General features: G+C 42.9%; 1 protein-coding gene across 1 annotated transcript in view; it reads right to left on the reverse strand.

Moving 5' to 3' along the window:
• The window catches only part of pacsin2 (protein kinase C and casein kinase substrate in neurons 2), a 99232-nt gene extending 86761 nt beyond the window's left edge, over positions 1-12471 (reverse strand). The window contains exon 1 of the mRNA XM_084330402.1: positions 12346-12471. The gene's annotated coding sequence lies outside the window, so the exon portion shown is untranslated. The remainder of the gene's footprint in view (positions 1-12345) is intronic.
• Between the last annotated feature and the right edge of the window lie 6362 nt (positions 12472-18833).

The following is an 18833-nucleotide window of genomic DNA, read 5'->3' on the forward strand; positions in this document are numbered from 1 at the left end:
AGGGGACCAGCCCCTGGCGTCAAGTTCAAAGGTACCAACGAGACATGTCCGTACTAGCCCCGGCTCCGCTCAGGGATACGGCTACCGAAATGAGAGTGGCACTATTTGTTCACTGTGCATATAAATATGGCGCAAGTAAATGTAGAAGACCCTTAGTCCCTTACCCTTCTACCCAACTTAGTAACAGAACGTGAAGCCTCACCCACGATACCACGTGCGGTGTAGTATGGCCTGTTTGGCCTTAGAATAGCATCGAGACCTCGTGCGAATTGATAGCTGAATTGTCAGAGTTTGGCACTGTACCGTCGAGTGCGACGTATTTCTATTAAGTAATAATAGTCTATCGTGTATGGTGCATCGTGCGGTTAGAGTTCTAAAGTGACCAGCATCTCCAACGCTTCCTCGTGTTATCTAGAGTCTTATCCCGGCTGGGCCGACCACATGGCGCTTTCATCCGAGGAGATCTAGGCGAGGACCGAGGGACATGTACACTGGATTACCTACCCGACGACTGCTGAGCCCTATGCGGCTGGAATATATATTTGCTTTGGTACTGTGATTGTGGAGCGGATAATCGCCGACGCCTGTGAGTGTTGGATTTACCCCCGAGAGGAGTCAAGTTGAGTCGACGCTCAGAGAGACTGAGGTCGCCTAGCTTCTTCTTCATTGTGGAGCTACAGCCTACAAGAGAACCAAGGTGTATTCATCTGCGGATCAAGAGTCTATTGCACTGTCTTCTGTACTTGAAGTCTCCCTAGATATCGTTGACCAGACGGTCTACTACCGACGGCTCTCCTACCCCCCCTACCGGCTTACAACCGGGAGGACCCCTTCCAGAATATCCCGCTATATCATTAAGTGTACCATAGATCTAATTCCCTAAGAGCCAGGTTGTATACTTGCTTCCTGCGTAACCAGAGATTGGACATTCAGTGTTGATTTGCCTACGAGTACTCATTTGCCTTACAAGTGCATTCAAATCATAAATGTAATAGTAAATATCATATGTACCTTTTGCTATATTAAATATTTGATTATTACCTTTGACTGGAACCGATTTCATTGTGGGAAAGTGTTCATCATATTTAGATATCGTGTACTGTATGGCCAGTAGTTAAAGTACATAAAGCGGTAGTGGTTTAATGATACCATACTTATCAATACAGTCAGGGAATTGTACCCCTCAGTTACACCTACACTGCCCCAGGTGAGAGCAGTGCAGGTCGCTGAGAGACAACCAAGCATGCTGCGAAGACCCGCCCCACTCTGCTTCTGATTCGCAGACTGTGGGTGGGGGAATGTGATTGGACCAAAGCAGAGGCTGAGTCACACACAGACAGACACGCTCCAGTCGACATGCATTGCAGACATGGACGCTGCTTTAGAGAGAGCGGAGAATTTCGACTCGTAATGGATATGAAAATGGTTCAAATTCATTGAATTCAGCTTAATTCGATTTCAAATGGCACATAGTCTTTTTTATTATGTATAGGTTACTAATATTTATTTAATAAATGAATGTTCCATGTTCTGTCATCTAATAATATATTGGACCTATCTGTATCAAAGTCAAAATGTTGGTATTGTGACAACACTACAACATACAAAAGCAGCTTGACAACCGATATATGTAATACATAGTTTGTTAATAAACTCTGTTACTTGAACAATTTTCACTGTGCTCCTAAATTTATTTGTGTGCTCCTACATTTTTATTTAGATTTTATTTATTTAAATTTAATTTGGGAGCACATGTGCTCCTTGGGAAAAAGGTTCACGTAGAGCCCTATATTATGGAGACATTAACATTACGTTATCAAACATAGGGACGAAGACTGTAAAAACAATACAGCACTTTGCGCCACCAAGACAGCCGCAGCCACAAAATGGCATATGGTAAATGTTTTATAATTGTTAATTTATCATACAAATTCAGTGTCCCCGAAATACAAAAAAAGCCCCCGAAAATTTTTCTTTTTCTAACCCTGATAGCAACGGACTATTTTGTACATATTACATAATTAGCGCCCAGCGCTGATCCTTCCATCCCTACCTCTAAGGTAGTGTGTGTGTGTGGGGGGGACCCACATGTGGGTCTTGGGGAAGATTAAAATGGGTCCACACTCCCAAAGTTATTCCCTGGAAGTATCAGATGAAGGCCTGACGTGTTGAAGTGCACTAGTAAGTAGGGATGGGGACCGAATCCGGTACTTTTAAGGGTATCGACCGAATCACATCGGTACTACCGAGTGCCGATTCACGTGAGATCCACCAGTGCCACATTTCAGTACTGCAAAAAAATATATAATAAACAATAATAAAAAAAAAATTATATAAAGTCTGATGACGTCAACGTTTCGTTTACGATTATATTATATGTATATAAATATCATATTATGAAATTATATTAATTATATATAATTAAATGATTCCCAGTTTTTCTAAGGAGGACCCTCTCTGGAACGTCCTCACGGACCCCTGGTTATCCTCGGACCATACGTTGAGAACCACTGGGCTAGTCGGTTACGTAATCTGCCCAGAGTCCCCTGAAAAAAAGGTTTGAAAAGCCACCGACTTCTCTATGGCGTCTATTCATAACTTCAGGATGGTTCCCTACATGCTTCAGGCCAGGGTGGACTCACAGTGGCATGGATGGAGCAGGTGACAGGAGGAGACCACAGGGACAGGAAACAATGAAACGCATAGACAGAGAGATGTGTGAGATCATCCACAGCTGACGGGCACAAACATGCCTCATCTCGCCTTGTGTTCGAAATACCATGAGAGCTTTTGTCTGACAGACAGGATAGATCTCATAAGCCACCGTTAATAGTCTGTCTCCCTAAGAGGAGGAGTATTTTTGAGGTCAGATGGTGCATAATGTTCCAATACTCCTGTTTCTCTCGTGTCTTTGATATCATAAACACGATAGGACATTAACTATTTGGACAGCTGTGTGTGTGTGGGGGGGGGTGTATTATCAATGCATCACCTATCTAGGTTATTGTATCATGGGATTTTCTGATGTCATGAATCGGGATATATAACGGAGACCTTGCACAGAATAATGTTTGTATATTTCTCTCTCTCTAACCGCGACCGCATCAAAGTCAACCAATACGGTGTCCGAGGTGAATAAGGCGAATGAAGCCTCAAAAAAAGGGGGGGGGGTGGGTGAAGAACTAGCAGTGAGAGACAGCTGGCGTCTGGGTGTGAATGATGAGAGACGAGAGTCAAGCAGGTGAGAGCCATGACGGTATCCTACAACACAGAAATTCGAAGTATTTTTTTGGTGCGGAGAGACAACAAGCTCAACATTCTGACTTAAAATATTTAGGCTACTACTTACTGGTGGTGAAATAAAGTGTGTGGTGCGAGGGGTGGCCTGGAAAACACTGACACCATAGGGATTCAAAATGCTTCATATCCATGTCTCGTACACTCACAACAACTACCTCTTTCTGCCTAGAATCACACACTAGCAAATAGCAATAGTGCCCAGACTTGTGCAAACCTCCGCATCACTGTCGAATGACGGTATGTGTGGGGTAATCCTGGGGGTGTGTGTGTGTGTTGTGCCATATTTCCTTCCGTTAAAACCAGAGACATCCTGATTGTGGTCCTGCCTGACTCAGAGGGGCGCTCAGGTTACCTCCATATTTCTGGATCACTTGGAATACATGACGACCAGTCTCTTACTGATTCCATTTGTTTATTATTCAGCATTAAGCTAGTAGCTACCATAGATGTATATATAAAGACTAGATGGCTCAAGGCGGAGTCTCCCACGTAGTTCACCGGCGGCCATCTTGCTTGAGTGGACTACTGCTCTAAGGTGATGATCTGCACAAACAAAAATACTCTTAACTCGCTGAAATCTTGACGGATTTACAAACGGTTTGGTTTATTACAAACGTTATTAACATGGCGGCTATGATTCTTGTTGGGAATTTATTTATTAAAGGGGAACTATTTTACTATTTCTTTGACTATTTGGGAACTTTTACACAATTCCTGTGAGTCTATGGAACACCTCTGTAAGGTTTTTAACTTTAAAAAAAAATCATTGTTTTGTATTTCTAATCAAGTACTCAAAAACAGCATTTTTCTACCTCAAGATCTTAAGCCCTTTTGAGGCTGGGCTCCAACCACTGTGTGGCCTGGTGCCAACTGCCACATCAACTGCCACATTATTATGCAGCTGAGAAATCTCTGACATCACAGATATGCACATTTTCAGATGACTCAGTTCAGTGAGGGTGAATATTGTGAGAGGAGAATTGGAAGAAAGCGCCAATATGAAAATTTGAGACATAGATCCTATTAATATAAGTCCACATAGCTAGGAAATAATGCTAAACACTGAAAAAGGCCATTTATAAGATAGTTCCCCTTTAATTATTTTCATATGAAAGTCCATTATAAGTATGCAGTATGATAACTACATCTGACGTTTTTAACAAACCAAACGGTTGAAAATTGAGCAAACTATGGTTATTTCAATAGTACATGCACAATAGACATGCATGTTATGAGTGGGCGTGCTCCACCCACGCAAGATGGCCGCCATGTGGCAACGTCGGTCTCCGTTGGCCAGCAGCGCGGGTGAGTCATCTAGTGATATATATATCTATGGTAGCTACTGTCAGCTCGGTCAGGTGTTTGCTTTACAACAGCATTGCAGGCTAATGACATTCGAGTGAAACCAAAACAAGCAAACTTGCCATGTGTGCAACTGAGGCTTGATGGTGCCGCGCGTTGTCATGGGGACTGAAAGCGTTGCCATGGGGACTGAAAGCAAAGAATTGCGATTACGTAACAACAAGGAGCAGGCTGAAAAAACAAAGTTTGCCTGACACTTTGTCATCGTCATAATCACAACAAAATTGCTTATCTAATGTCCTGGAGCTGGAGGTGGTTTTTTTATTTTTATTTTTTTCACTCATAAATAGCTATCTCTTTCCATTTCCTTCTTTTGTTTCATATGGAGTCCAGCTTGAGCGGACCCATGCCTCCAGGATCACACGCTCTCACTGCAGGACATATCTCTGAATCCCTACGGAGGTAGGATGTGTGTGTGTGTGTGTGTATGTGTGGAGGGGGGAGTGTTCCCTCTCTCGTTCTTTCTCACACACATTAAAAAACAGACAAACACACATACAAACACACACACAAGCTAACCTCTGGGTCAAGAAGTTTCCATAGCAACAACACGGTTCATGAACTTGACCTTCGTTCTTTCCTGCACAGTCAGTCAGTCACCTCTGGCCCCCTTTTCTCATCCGTGCACAGCAGCAGCTGCACAGGACCACTGTGGCTCACAATGCCTGGACGGGCTTTTCTTCTCAGTGGAGCCCCTCTCCACGTTGCCCCCCCCCCCCCCCCCCCCCCCCCAACCCATCCGTCCTTTACGTAGATCAACGACACGAGGTTCAACGCCTCATACTCTGGACGAGGGGGTTCCAATGAGCAGACAATGAGCAAGTCGAGCAATGAGCGGCACCGGGGTCAGCTGCAAATTAACCGCCAACCAGTGCACACATACATTATAGCCATTTAGCTAGCCCTGCCCGAAAGCCCTCGGTCCATGGTCACGCAGAAACAATGGCATTTGTTCCATTCTTTCAGGCTTTTTCCATTTGGAAGCCGCCAACGAGGGGGAGAGCCGACATAATGGGGGGAAATACTGTATTACGTGACAGGGGAAAGGGAGATCCTGACGTCACACAGTCGGGTGATTTCTAGACTCTTTCCAGTGGAACCCCCCTGACTGAGTGGAACGGAGATGAAGCATTTAAAGCTGCCTGGCTTTAGGTGAAAGCAGAGATGAAGCATTTAAAGCTGCCTGGCTTTAGGTGAAAGCAGAGATGAAGCATTTAAAGCTGCCTGGCTTTAGGTGAAAGCAGAGATGATGAAGCATTACATTTTAAAGCTGCCTGGCTTTAGGTGAAAGCAGAGATGAAGCATTTAAAGCTGCCTGGCTTTAGGTGAAAGCAGATATGAAGCATTTAAAGCTGCCTGGCTTTAGGTGAAAGCAGAGATGAAGCATTTAAAGGAGCTCCACCCCAAAACAGAATTACAGAGATACTGTTCGGATTCTATGTACAGTTTAATTTAGATCTGTAATGTATCCAACATGAAAACCATCTACCCTTGCTAAGAAAAACAAACCAACATAGATTTCAACAACAACAACAACAACAACAACAACAACACCAAACAAATTTGAATAGCCATTAGCCTACATAAAATGAAATGTCAGAGTAGTGGTGGATACTGTCTCACTCATAGAAATCTGTTATGTTTCATATCTATAGTCTCACTACCCAGGGTGATTTTCTGGGGGTATGGGAACATTTTCTCTTCAGCCGTCAATATCTTCATCTTGTCAAGATAAATGTAGGCTTTAAGTTTAAGCTTTTATGTAAAGTGGATTTTCACCGTAACAGATTAATGTACACTGCTCACAGACCACACTGGTAACAGATTAATGTACACTGCTCACAGACCACACTGGTAACAGATTAATGTACACTGCTCACAGACCACACTGGTAACAGATTAATGTACACTGCTCACAGACCACACTGGTAACAGATTAATGTACACTGCTCACAGACCACACTGGTAACAGATTAATGTACACTGCTCACAGACCACACTGGTAACAGATTAATGTACACTGCTCACAGACCACACTGGTAACAGATTAATGTACACTGCTCACAGACCACACTGAGGGTGTCTTCTCATTAGAAACGCTATATCGGTATAGTCCCGCTGAACACAACTAGTCACATTGATAAGCCGCGCGGTTTTGGTCACTTTTACGCTGCGCGTTAAAAACACGATGGGTTACAGACGGATCAGACAGAAAAGTCATGAGAATATGGATGCTAAAACTTTACTTACTGAATGGCAGGCTAGTTGATGGACTATCGTCACGTCAGGCTGCGTTACTGGAAGTAGTAATAGTGCGATGGGTTGTGTGATTGAACAAACACGTCGGGCTCCCTTGCTTTGGATGGGCTAACCGGCCACATTACTGTGGGTAGTGATTAAACAACGGAGGGATCACTGGTTGGTTTTGGCCGATTATGCTGTCCACTGCATCAAACCACGGAAACTATATTGAAGCCTCATCTTCTTCACTTTTAGCTTGACATTGTTGACTGATCTGTTGTACCAATACCCATGCACGCACATTTTCTAATAACAGCATTATTAGTAGGGGTGGAACGGTTCACAAAATGGACGGTTCGGTTCGATATACGTTGTTTTAATTTTTTTTTTAAATGTAACACTCAAATCTAAACATGCTTCTCATTTATTAAAAAAAAAAATAAAAAAAAAAAAAAAAGTTTACAGTGTTACAGTGTTTACAGCCTTAAATAATGTTTGGCACACAAAGACCGAACTGACTGAAAAATATAGGCTACATTTGTCAAAGTATTAACTTAGTGCACTGCAAACAAACATATGCTCAGCCAGCACTAGACTTAACACAAAAAACAATGTCAACAATGTTTAAATTCCCTGATGGTCAGTTCTTAATGGAAATATTCGTTTTCTGCTTGAAATTAAAGTGCAGTATTTGAAATACAATGAAAGGAATATGGCTGGATTTCTTATCAAAGGGAAAAGTGTCACTGTTATTTAAAATAAATAAATAAACAAATTAGAAGGCCATCAATATAAATTGCAGCATACATCAAACTAACACTGCTCTGTTCATTCTATTTTTTAAATACGTACATTATCTGTCTACATTCATTTAGACTAACATTATTTAAATATTGAGTGCAACTGTGGTGGATTACGTAATTCGGTGAGTTGGAACCATCTATGGGTTGGCGGGTCCCCACGGACATTTTAGTGTCACGGACCTTCAGCTCAGTCTACGTTATCAGCTCCGGTAACGTTAGGAGTTGAAAACAAGCAGTGGGAAAGCGGCAATAGTCCCGGTTGGAGTTAGTAAAACACAGTTGTATGTTAGCCTTCTTGGATGTTGAATAAACGCCTATCATTGTCTTTAAACACCCCGCCTCTCAGACTCTCATTTCTCCTCTGCTAGCTAGTAGCTACGATAACATTGCATCGACAGCTGGCGGGCTACCATCGCTCAAGTTTAACATGCGTTGTGTTGTACAAACTGCTAACGCTATGGCAAGATGTGTGTAGGCCTGTAATGTTAATGGCAGTTTTTAAAGTCGTAATGAATGAAGATTGATTTATATTGTGCTTGCCATTTTTACACAAACTGACTAGCACCTCCAGTGCTGCTGCTGCTGCAGCCAGCGCTCACCTCTCCCGGCTCCGCCAAATGAAGTTTTTAATTTTTTTTTATTTGCGCATCATTTGAACTAGGGATGCCCCGATCACGTTTTTTGCCACCGATACCGATCGTCGTGAGCCATATCGGCCGATACCGATTGTTTTTGATTAAAAAGAAATTAAAAATTATTTTATATAAAAAGTTTTTTTTTTTTTTTTTATAAAATATATATATTATATAATTAGACTTGTACTTGTATTATCTGCGAGACATCGCCACCACGCAACAAGTCAAAATGCTCGCTATCTGCAAACAGCTCCACTGTCTGTGTGTACTCTTAGTAGTAGCCTCCAGCTCCAAAAAGGATTCTCTGGCGCTGCAGCGGGACCCTATTGGTAACGCTACTGTGCTTTGGTCATTTCACATTCAGCAAGCCCTCAGCTCGAATACGCATTAAATCAATGTTATAAGACATTGATATCAAGAGCCATCTGTAGCCGGCTAGATGACGTTAAGACAGAACTTTAGTTCAATGGGACATTTCGTTTTGAACAGTAAACTAACGTCAGCTAACGCAAGCTAACGCAAGCTAACGGAGGTATGAACATGGACTACTAGACTTTCTGGATCATTTGTTGATATCAGGAGCTATCGGTAGCTAGCCGGCTAAATACCGTTAGACAATGCCTACTAAACGTGAATAGTTGACTGGGTAATTTTGTTTAAACAGTAACGATAGCTAGGTAGCTAACGTTAGCGCAGGTCGAATGCACTACAGACTCGAGCAGAGGAGCCGCCTCTCAGTCCTCTTTGTTTACAAACTCTACACGGGGCGGGCGGGGCTAGGGAGGAGGAGCAGCGGCAGTTTGCAGGTTGTGTGTGTCTGAGACAGACAGCAAGTGAGAGCTTCGCTTGATCGGTTTCCGCGATCGGCGAATATGACTCATTATCGGAATTCACAGATTGCATATTTATACTGAGTATCGGCCGATAACGATCGGTGGCCGATCGATCGGGGCATCCCTAATTTGAACCGTACGATACACAGGCGCCCCGAACCGCGGGGTCGTACCGTACGGTACACGGTTCGAATGCGTATCGTTCCACCCCTAATTATTAGCCATGCCAATCCAACAAAAGGCGTGCTGGTTGCGCTGGAGAAAAGCCAAATTGGACGTTGCTTGTCTTTTACTGTTATTTGTTATTCTAAGATGCCAATTCATCTGTATCTGGATAACCAATGAACGGATTTTGTCGAGGCAGGTAGCGTTATTTCGGGGAAATTGATATCTAATGACTGGTGTATTTTTCGTCCACGAAAAATGGAGGCTCTAATTATTATTATTCATAGAGACTCTCGAGCAATAATAATTATTACAGCCTCCATTTTTCGTGGACGAAAAATACACCAGTCATTCGATATAAATGTTCCCGAAATAACGCTACCTGCCTCGACAAAATCCGTGCATTGGTTATCCAGATACATGAATTATCATCTCAGAATAAGTAAGCTTGTAGAGGCTTCATCTCGAAGTTTTCATCGATCCACTGAGCCGTGAGGCTCAACATGCTTGTTTGGTTGAGGTCTGAACTCACCAAATTGCCCATAAATATCGTTTTTGTGGGTATTATTCAAGCAAGCATGAAAGCATTACAGGTTTGCTTGCACACCACGCCCCGCTCCGTCGTCAGGGACGCTGGTGCGCACCCGAGACCACCTATTCCAGCGGTCCCGGCATGGAGCAAATCAGCGTCCCCGATCACGGGGGGGAGCGTTCTCATAACTTCTCATCACACGATATTTTGGTGCGATCGTGCTCTGATTCGACCCCGAATGGCTAGTGAAAGCCCCTAACAAACCTCCCTCTACCAGGATGGAAAACACCCAACTTCAGCCTGAGTTAGAATGCACATTCTAGTTAATAATATATTTATTAAGGCTGTCAAAGTTAACGCGGTATTAACGCGTTATCGCCAGATTCTATTAACGCCACTATTCTTTTTTAACTCACGATTAATTTTTTTTTTTTTTTTTTTAACTAGACTTCACTCAGGTGTATTATTGATGCTCTCATTGATACTATGTTTGTTTCTGAAGTGTGTGCGTGTGTGTGTGTGTGTGTGTGTGTGTGTGATATATAGAGAGAGGGGGGGGGGTGAGAGAGATGAGGAAGGGGCAAGAGAGAAAGAGATCTGAGAGAGTGTGTGAGAGAGAGAGGGGGGTGTGTGTGTGATTACTCAGCCCTTGTGTGGGTGAATGTAACAAGTTCCTAACGTTTTCTTTCACCTATTATTTCATGCACACTTTATTCATAGTTTTAAATGATTTTCTTTTAAGTTATTTTGTGCATCACTGTTTTGAATTTGATGCAAATTTGCAATGCATGAGGGTCATCCTGTTGTGTTAAATGGCTGCATAAAGCAAGCATTTGTTGACTCTCATGTTGATAAGAGTATTAAAACTTGGAACTTGAAAAAGATCCGTTTAAGGTAGATACAAAATAAAATAAAATAATGCGATTAATTTGCTATTAATCGCGAGTTAACTATGGACAATCATGCGATTAATCGCGATTAAATATTTTAATCGATTGACAGCACTAATATTTATATATTATAATATTTCGAATGAATCACTCAGTTCAGGGCCCCAATAGAAAACAAGTAACCGGGAACTTTTTCACTGAGCTTTCAGTAGCGCTCTGCCATGACGATACTGTATGTTAACTCTCACAACAACACACCCACAATGTGGTCACACGGTCACGCTTCACTCCTGGCTATATTTGGCTTTAAATTACTTCAAAGAGACCACAGGTTTAATTTCGTGAGTATCGTCATATGACTGTCTGTCTGACAACTAGAAGATATGACACACTTCCCCTACGTCTTTAGTCCACTATTGAGTGAGGAAATACACAAGTTGCTGGGGACCTGTCACGAGTTCGGTAAAACAGAAACACAGACAACTTGCGATACTCAGACATGACGAGAGGGTAACATCCTTCACTCCTCTCCTGTCATTGTTGTTTTCTTAAATGTCACCCACACATCTGGTATGTCATAAATGTCTAGATGTAGCAGTACTGTCTATCTGTATGTCATGTATGTCATATATGTTATGATGAATTGAAAATGGGGGACCCTGATGTAAACAAGACGAAAGTCTTTCTCTGGTCTGCATCCCCTTAACAATTGTGTGTATTGAGCCGTACTGTACTGTACCCATTCTGCAATCTGTTAATAAAGTTTTCGATCAATCCATCAACAGAGGAGCAGCACAGTGAGAGCAGACACAGGAGAGTTGGCACCCTAGCCAGCACTGCGCAAACCAAACCAGTACAGCTGTGTAGGTTCGAGAGGCTCTGCAACGAAACAGCAACAACCCAAACTATCAAGTAGCCACAAAAAACGAGATTAAAGTGATATCTCACTGCAGCCAATTTATAAGTGGTTTGAACTTTGACATTGAACGGCGGGGTTTCGATTATCTTTAATCGAAACCTGCCCCGCCCGTCATCAGTGGATCGCATTGAAACTGGACAGCAGGGGGGGGGGCTCGCTATCCAGCCAAATAAACCTCTAAAACCTGGTACTATTGACAGTTTTCCTGGCACCATGACATCTCGGACTTAAGTGATTAGTTGGACTTCTAATAATAACCCCTACTCGGCCAGTGTAGGTTGCTTGGTGGGCAAACACACTGCTTTATTATGCTTTATTTATGATGAAGTGAAAATGGGGGACCCTGATGTAAACAAGATGAAAGTCTTTCTCTGGTCTGCATACCCTTAACAATTGTGTGTATTCTGCAATCTGTTAGTAAAGTTTTCAATCAATCAATGCTGTTCCACAGCTGTAGTAACGTGTTAGCTACAACTTTACTTACAGAGAGAGAGAGAGAGAGAGAGAGAGAGAGAGAGAGAGAGAGAGAGAGAGGCAGCAGCTAATTGTGACGAGAGGCAGCTATCGTTTAAAATGTTAGCAGCGAACTCTGTTAGCATTATAACCACCGTTCCGCTAAACAAAGTTAAATTGCATAAGGTAAAAAGAGAATACTGTAACTTTACCGTTAAGACGTTTATCCTCCCCAGGTGTCGATAATTAATTTGCGGAATAAACACCAGTCTTGTTGGAGTAACGAACTAACCTCTCCCCTGCTCTCCCCTGTGCTCTCCCCTGCTCAGCCCTGCGTCACCACCGAGCGACTGGCTGCTGGGGGGGAGGGAGGCGCATCTGTCTGACGTCACATCCACCCAAAAGTTACTTTGGTTACTTTTTAACCCACTGTTTGTAAAGGGAAGGTTCTCTCAAATGTTCTAACGAAAAACACACCCAAGCCACTTGAGTTTCACAAGTTCAGAGACTGTTTACACCAGATCAAATAAAAATAAAAGTTTAACAATGTAACATTAGTCACAACATTTACCCTGAAGACGCTGGTAGGAGCACTCATTCAAGGGTACTAGGCTTGCACGTTGCACCTCATGGTACCAAAGCACCTGAAAGGTGCTAAAAACAAAATTACAAACATCACAAAACAAACTGGTCAGACTACTGCTTGACCTTACTCCTAGAACCCCACCTCACCCCTGCCCACTTTGACAACCTAGGGTGGCTTAGAGTAGACGACAGAGTACAGCAACTTGCAATGGGCCTGGTCTACAAGATACACTATATACGACTAAGGTATATGTACATATCAAAAAATACTTCCCAAAGGTCAGTGAATACCACAACAACACCAGAGGGAGCTCCACAAATCATGTTAAACCCAGATTTGGCTCAAACAAGGGACTAAACACGTTTCGCAATTATGCCACATCAATGTGGAACGCGCCCTACCCAAAGCTGTAAAGGAATGTGAATCACTACCCACTTTCAAAACCACTCTCAAAGAGCACCTATGGGAGACTGCATTTCGAAACTGGCCCCTGTAAATGTCCTAACCCAACCCCCTCCAATGTACAGTAAATGCCCTAACCCAATAATTTCTGGTCTCCTTTGATAGGTAACAAGCTAGGACATATGAATCCAGTGTAAGTAAACCCACATCTATTACTATTCCAGAGTAAATGGAGATACAATGAAGGAAAACATCATATTTTTACCCTCGCCTGGTACATAATCTTAATTTAAAAGGCAATATGACCATTATAACCAATATCCCATGGATAATAATGCAACTGTATGTGTTCTCCTACTCCTTGACTACAAATCTAACTCTGGATGTGATGAAAATACACTAAAAATACAACATTTATGATACAATTTATAAAGATATCCCATTTGATCCATGGACATGACTTTTCAAGGCTGTCTAGATCTATAATTATTGTCATCTGACTCCACCGGGTCCACCCACCCATATGAACAAACATTTGATTGGATGTCTATAAGCCAACCACTGTTCTAACATCATCTAAAGTGGACTGCATTAGAGCCACACCCTTCTTTCAGCAAGCATGGACGATCGTGATCCTAGGAGAAAGCGTAAGGAACATTTTAATCAATTAATCGTGTTTTAAACATGTTACTGTGCAGGTTAAAAGGTTATTCAACTTGAACGTAAACACACAGGTGATTTTTTTCATCAGCAATGTTAGTGATTATTATTTTTTGTTTTTTTTTGTTTCAGGTACTGTGGTGAGAGAGACGAGTAGAGTAGATTTAGATCTGGAGTAGCTGAATCAATTTGCATCAGAATGGAGAGCCATACACACAGAGATTCTATTAAGAAACAGTGTATCATACACCAGGACACATCAAAAGAAGATGATGACCATTTAAGACTATACATCCTGGGAAACATTACTTGAAGCAGCCAAAGTGAGAAAGTATGCCCCTATTTTATATGTTGCGCAAGAACTTGGAGAAAAAGAAGTCCCAAGAATCTACTATCACGGAAAATGCCGAAGCCTATTCACCATGAAGAGAGACTTAGAGACTCTGAAAAGGAAAGTCAAAGAAAGCATTACTGATGAAGCTGGTGAGACATCAAAAAGGCCAAAGGAGGAGATCTTCATCAGAAGCAAGAGTGTATGATAAAATCTGAATTTTTTGTGATAAGATGAAGAAGGTTCTAAAGGGCTCCCAGGTGCGTGTGAAGTGTCTTTTCTTCATTCATGTATCTCTATCTAAGTTCATTGATCGTATAGTGTTCTATTTCACCCTTTCCTCTGCATGGTTTTAGGTATTTTCAGATGTTCGGTTTCAAGTAAGAGGAGACTGACGATATGGTCAAAATCAACGGGCGGCGGTGTTTATTAATAAAACAGTTTTAGGAATTAAAACAGTACATCGTCTCTTTCATTTGGCTGTTGTCGTTTCTCGGTGCTGTTCGCTGGTCTTAGGTTGTCCATGGCCAACACCGAGTCCTCTCTTGTGGTTCGCTGGTCTGGTTGTCAAGACAACCTGGTCTCCTCGTCGATCAGGCAGGGAGTGCTTGATTTCGTATCGGCGGAGTCCGCTATGAACCTCGGCTCGGTCATCTGGTCTCAATGGCTCTCTGAGTCATCGGCTCTTCAGTAGCCTGAGTGGCGAGTCGAGTCGCGAGTCTCCCTCTGTCGGTGGAGGTTTTCAGCGCTCCTGTTGCGATTCGATCTCTGTCATCGTCTGTCCCCATGTCTCTGGGTCTTCAGGTCCTTTCTGGTGTGTCAGCGCTTCTCCTGATGCGAAGCGATTTCGTCTGTCATCGGGTCTCAGTCCCTCTGTGTCACGGCTTGGCTCTGCAGGGATCCTTCTCCGTCTCCTCTGAGTGTCACCGGGTGTGTGTCTCTGTCCGTCGCCATCCGCCCCTTTTTATCAGAGGAGAGAGAGCGAGAGAGAGAGGGGGGGGAGACAGAGAGCGAGAGGGAGGGGGGAGACCCTGCCTGCCTGTTCACGTCCATACGCTTTTCTTATTTTGGTCCACATTCCAGCAGAAACCTGTCTGTTGGTGTCCTGTGTCCACATGTTACACAATTTCTTCTGCTGACACAACCGTTTTCATAGTCTATGGGGAGACAGACTGGCTCTTGATCCCTAGATAATACAACATGAGCTATTTCCATCTACAAACTCTTTATCATTCTGTAATTGCATTTTAGAATACTAAGATAATTCTTTATTGTCTAGCCAGTGACTCACTGTCTTGTCTTCAGTTGGGTCCACTTTTTACTTTATTTTTGATTGAACTATTTATCTTACTGTTTGTTTTTCCTATTCTAAAGTACGCTGTAATCTAGGTTTTAGCTCTATTTTGATCACTTATTATTTTGTTCAGTATTAACATTAATTTACAAACAATGTCTTTGTATTTGGCTCACTTATGGTCAACTTTTCATGCCTGCCAAACCTATTTATCTAAGGTGATTTGGTATGACAGCTCACTTTTATCATAATGGTCCTTTCTTTACATATGTGTTGCAATGTTTTCTAAAGCCATCTAACTAATCTCTCTGACAAAGCCAATAGTTTTCTTTATATCCTTAAGGTCTAAAAACCGTCTAGTCTACCTATTAGAGTGGCATTCTACTGTGTAAGGGGCGATTTTCCAAATAGCCTGTGTCACCTTTCTGACCTCTGGGTTAGTCAGCAGTTGCCGTGTTGTAACTTGAAAGTCCTTACTTGTCTCATACCACTTACTTTAAACAACCTCGCTTCCTGCCAGCTGGCCGGGTGAGGGGCCATTGTCTCTCAACCTCTTTAGCCTAGGGTCTTCAGAAATAACTTCACATGGTGTTCAAATCACCCTGTCTTTCAAATCAACTTCTCTGTTTTATCATTTGGTACATTTATAGTTGCTTATGTTCATGTTTTCATTTAGAAATATACGACACGTGAAAAGCTTACACAAGCTGTACAACTCAGAGCTGACCAAACACTACGAGAATGTGCAACCCAAAATGGAGATGAAAAGATTCTAGCAGTAACAAGCAGAGACATAGTAGCTGCAGAGGCGCACTATCATCGTCCATGCTATAAGGATTACACCAGAATGAAGAAAAAGGCACCTGAGTACAAAGAGAATGATGAAGAAACAGATGGTGATGAACTGTATAAAAGGATTGAAAGGGAAGCCTATAAAGACCTTTTCAATTATATCAGAACTGATATCATACCCAACAAGATGATTGTACAAGTCACTTCTTTGGTCATGAAACTTGAATCTTTCATGCTATCTGGTGGAGTTACACTCAGGCAAGATTATACAAGGAATCACATTCGTAGGAAACTTGAATCTGAGCTGGGCAATTCAGTAGATATATTTCCAGATGACAAAGGAAAATTGTTGATGGTTCCTAAAAGTATATCCTTAAGGGACATTGTCTTGGAAAATCAAACTCTACAGAGGGAGCTCAAAGTTTGGAGGGCCAAGTCAACCAATCTCAACAAGATCATAGATCAAATTTCATCATATATCAGATCAATCATTAGACACAAGATGACTGTGACTCCCTGGCCTTTCCACCCATCTGATGTGAAAGATAGATATGCTCATATGTCCATACCAGAACAACTAGAACGGCTTCTTGTTGGACTGCTCACTGGAAATCCTGACACCAAAACTCAAACACAGAGAGTCAATGCTCTGGTTCAGTCATTTAGTCAGGACATAATATATGCTGTGACATGTGGTCAACACAAACCACCAAAGCACCTTCTACTTCCTTATGCAGTAAAAACATTGACGGGTAACACTGAGCTCATCCAAACACTGAACAGGCTTGGGCATGGAGTCTCTTACTCCCAACTTGAAGAGAATGACACTGCTCTGTGTCTCCAAAAGCTAGCAACAGCCTCAAACCAGAGAGTTGTACTTCCAGCATCCATCAAGCCTCATGTCTTTACCAATCTTGCATGGGACAATATCGATAGACTTGAGGAAACTCTCACTGGAAAGGGCACATCACATAGAGTCAATGGCATAGTTGTACAGGCCAATGTCTATGGACCACAACTGCCAAGAGCTGAGCTTCCACACATTGAGAAACTGAAGCAGAGATCGGTCACCATTGAGGACCAAGAACTGGGAGTATATGTAGCAGGTGCGTGTGTGGGCCCACAGCCTCTCCCAACCAGGGAACACTGTGTCCAGGAAACCAAGGAAGCTGCTTTTCTTGCCTGCAAGAAGAACCTGGTGTGGACACTTGCAAGGAAAACAGATACAGAGAATCAGACAATCCCAAGCTGGACTGGTTTTAATATCAGCACCAGGGACCAAGAACCAATCTCACAAGATATAGTTGGGTATCTGCCAACCATCAATTCACCAGCCACACAGTTGACCACAGTGTTTGAAATCCTGAATCAATCAGAGATAATCAGGAAGGAACTGCATCTAGAAACAATTGTGGTAGTCATGGATCAAGCACTCTAGGCGAAAGCCACTGAAATAGCCTGGAAGCACAGAGTGCTTCTCCAACATTCTTCTCAGAATGGGGACATTCCATACCATATGTAATGCCTTAGCCATCCTCGGAAAGCGATTTTGGGATGCTGGTCTAAAAGACATATGCATAGAGGCTGGAATTGTCGCAGAGGGTTCGGTCAATGGAGTCCTTGATGGTAAACACTATAACCTGTCAGGGTCCACAAGTACATCTATGAAGCACTGATTAGACTTGCATGGGCAGAGTTCACACCGTGGGTTGAGGACAGCATTCCAGAGAAGAGTGGGATGATCAAATCACTCTTGGACAATGTGAAAGACATGGCCAGTGACTTGAACCAACAGACAGCGAGCAATCTGCTGCAAAGTCCTCTCTTAGCTGAGCTGATAACCCTGTGGACAGACTTTCTGGAACACCTCCGTCACAACAATGGAGAGCTTTCTGCATTCTGGATGTCATACATTGACATGGTAGAGGACGTAATACTTGGCCTTCTGCGTGCCTCTCGGGAGGGGGACTGGGAGTTGCACCTCCATGCTATAAGAAGCATGATCCCATGTTGCTTTGCCTATGATAAGATAAATTATGCCAGGTGCCTGTCCCCTTACTTTACTCAGATGACAAACCTCCCAGAGAAGCATCCTTCTGTGTATGAGGGCTTCAAGACAGGCCAATTCTCAGTGCAGCTGTCAAGTAACAACCCCTTTGGACGGATCCCTGTGGACCAGGCTACTGAAGTCACAGTTAACAAAGACACACAGACTCCTGGAGGCACAACACGGTTCAGCCTGAATGCCGGAGCTGTCAAGCGCCACTACATAACAGCTGAGCACCGCAGTGCATTCCTGGGACAGTTAAGGGAGATGGTGCAAGGTAACAAATCAGAAGTTTGTCATGCGGAGCTACAGCGGCCAAGAATCCAGAAAGATGAGGAAGCAGTTTCAGCAGTGGTTAGCCTCATACAGGAATGGGTCAACCCATTTGCAGAGAAGCGGGACCTCATTAGCATCTCTACAGCAAAGACAGCCCCCAAGGAGATTGCCTCCGACCTGATGAATGCATATGAGATTGGTGAGCAATGCTATGCAATCTTCAAGGATGAGAGACTGGAGAAAGACCCACCAGCAAAGACATTCCATGATCCAATGAAAACGAACAGGCTGAAAACATTCAGTGATATGTGT

The sequence above is a fragment of the Notolepis coatsorum genome, assembly GCF_963971535.1.
Source record: "Notolepis coatsorum genome assembly, chromosome: 15".
In the NCBI taxonomy this organism is placed as follows: Eukaryota; Metazoa; Chordata; class Actinopteri; order Aulopiformes; family Paralepididae; genus Notolepis; species Notolepis coatsorum.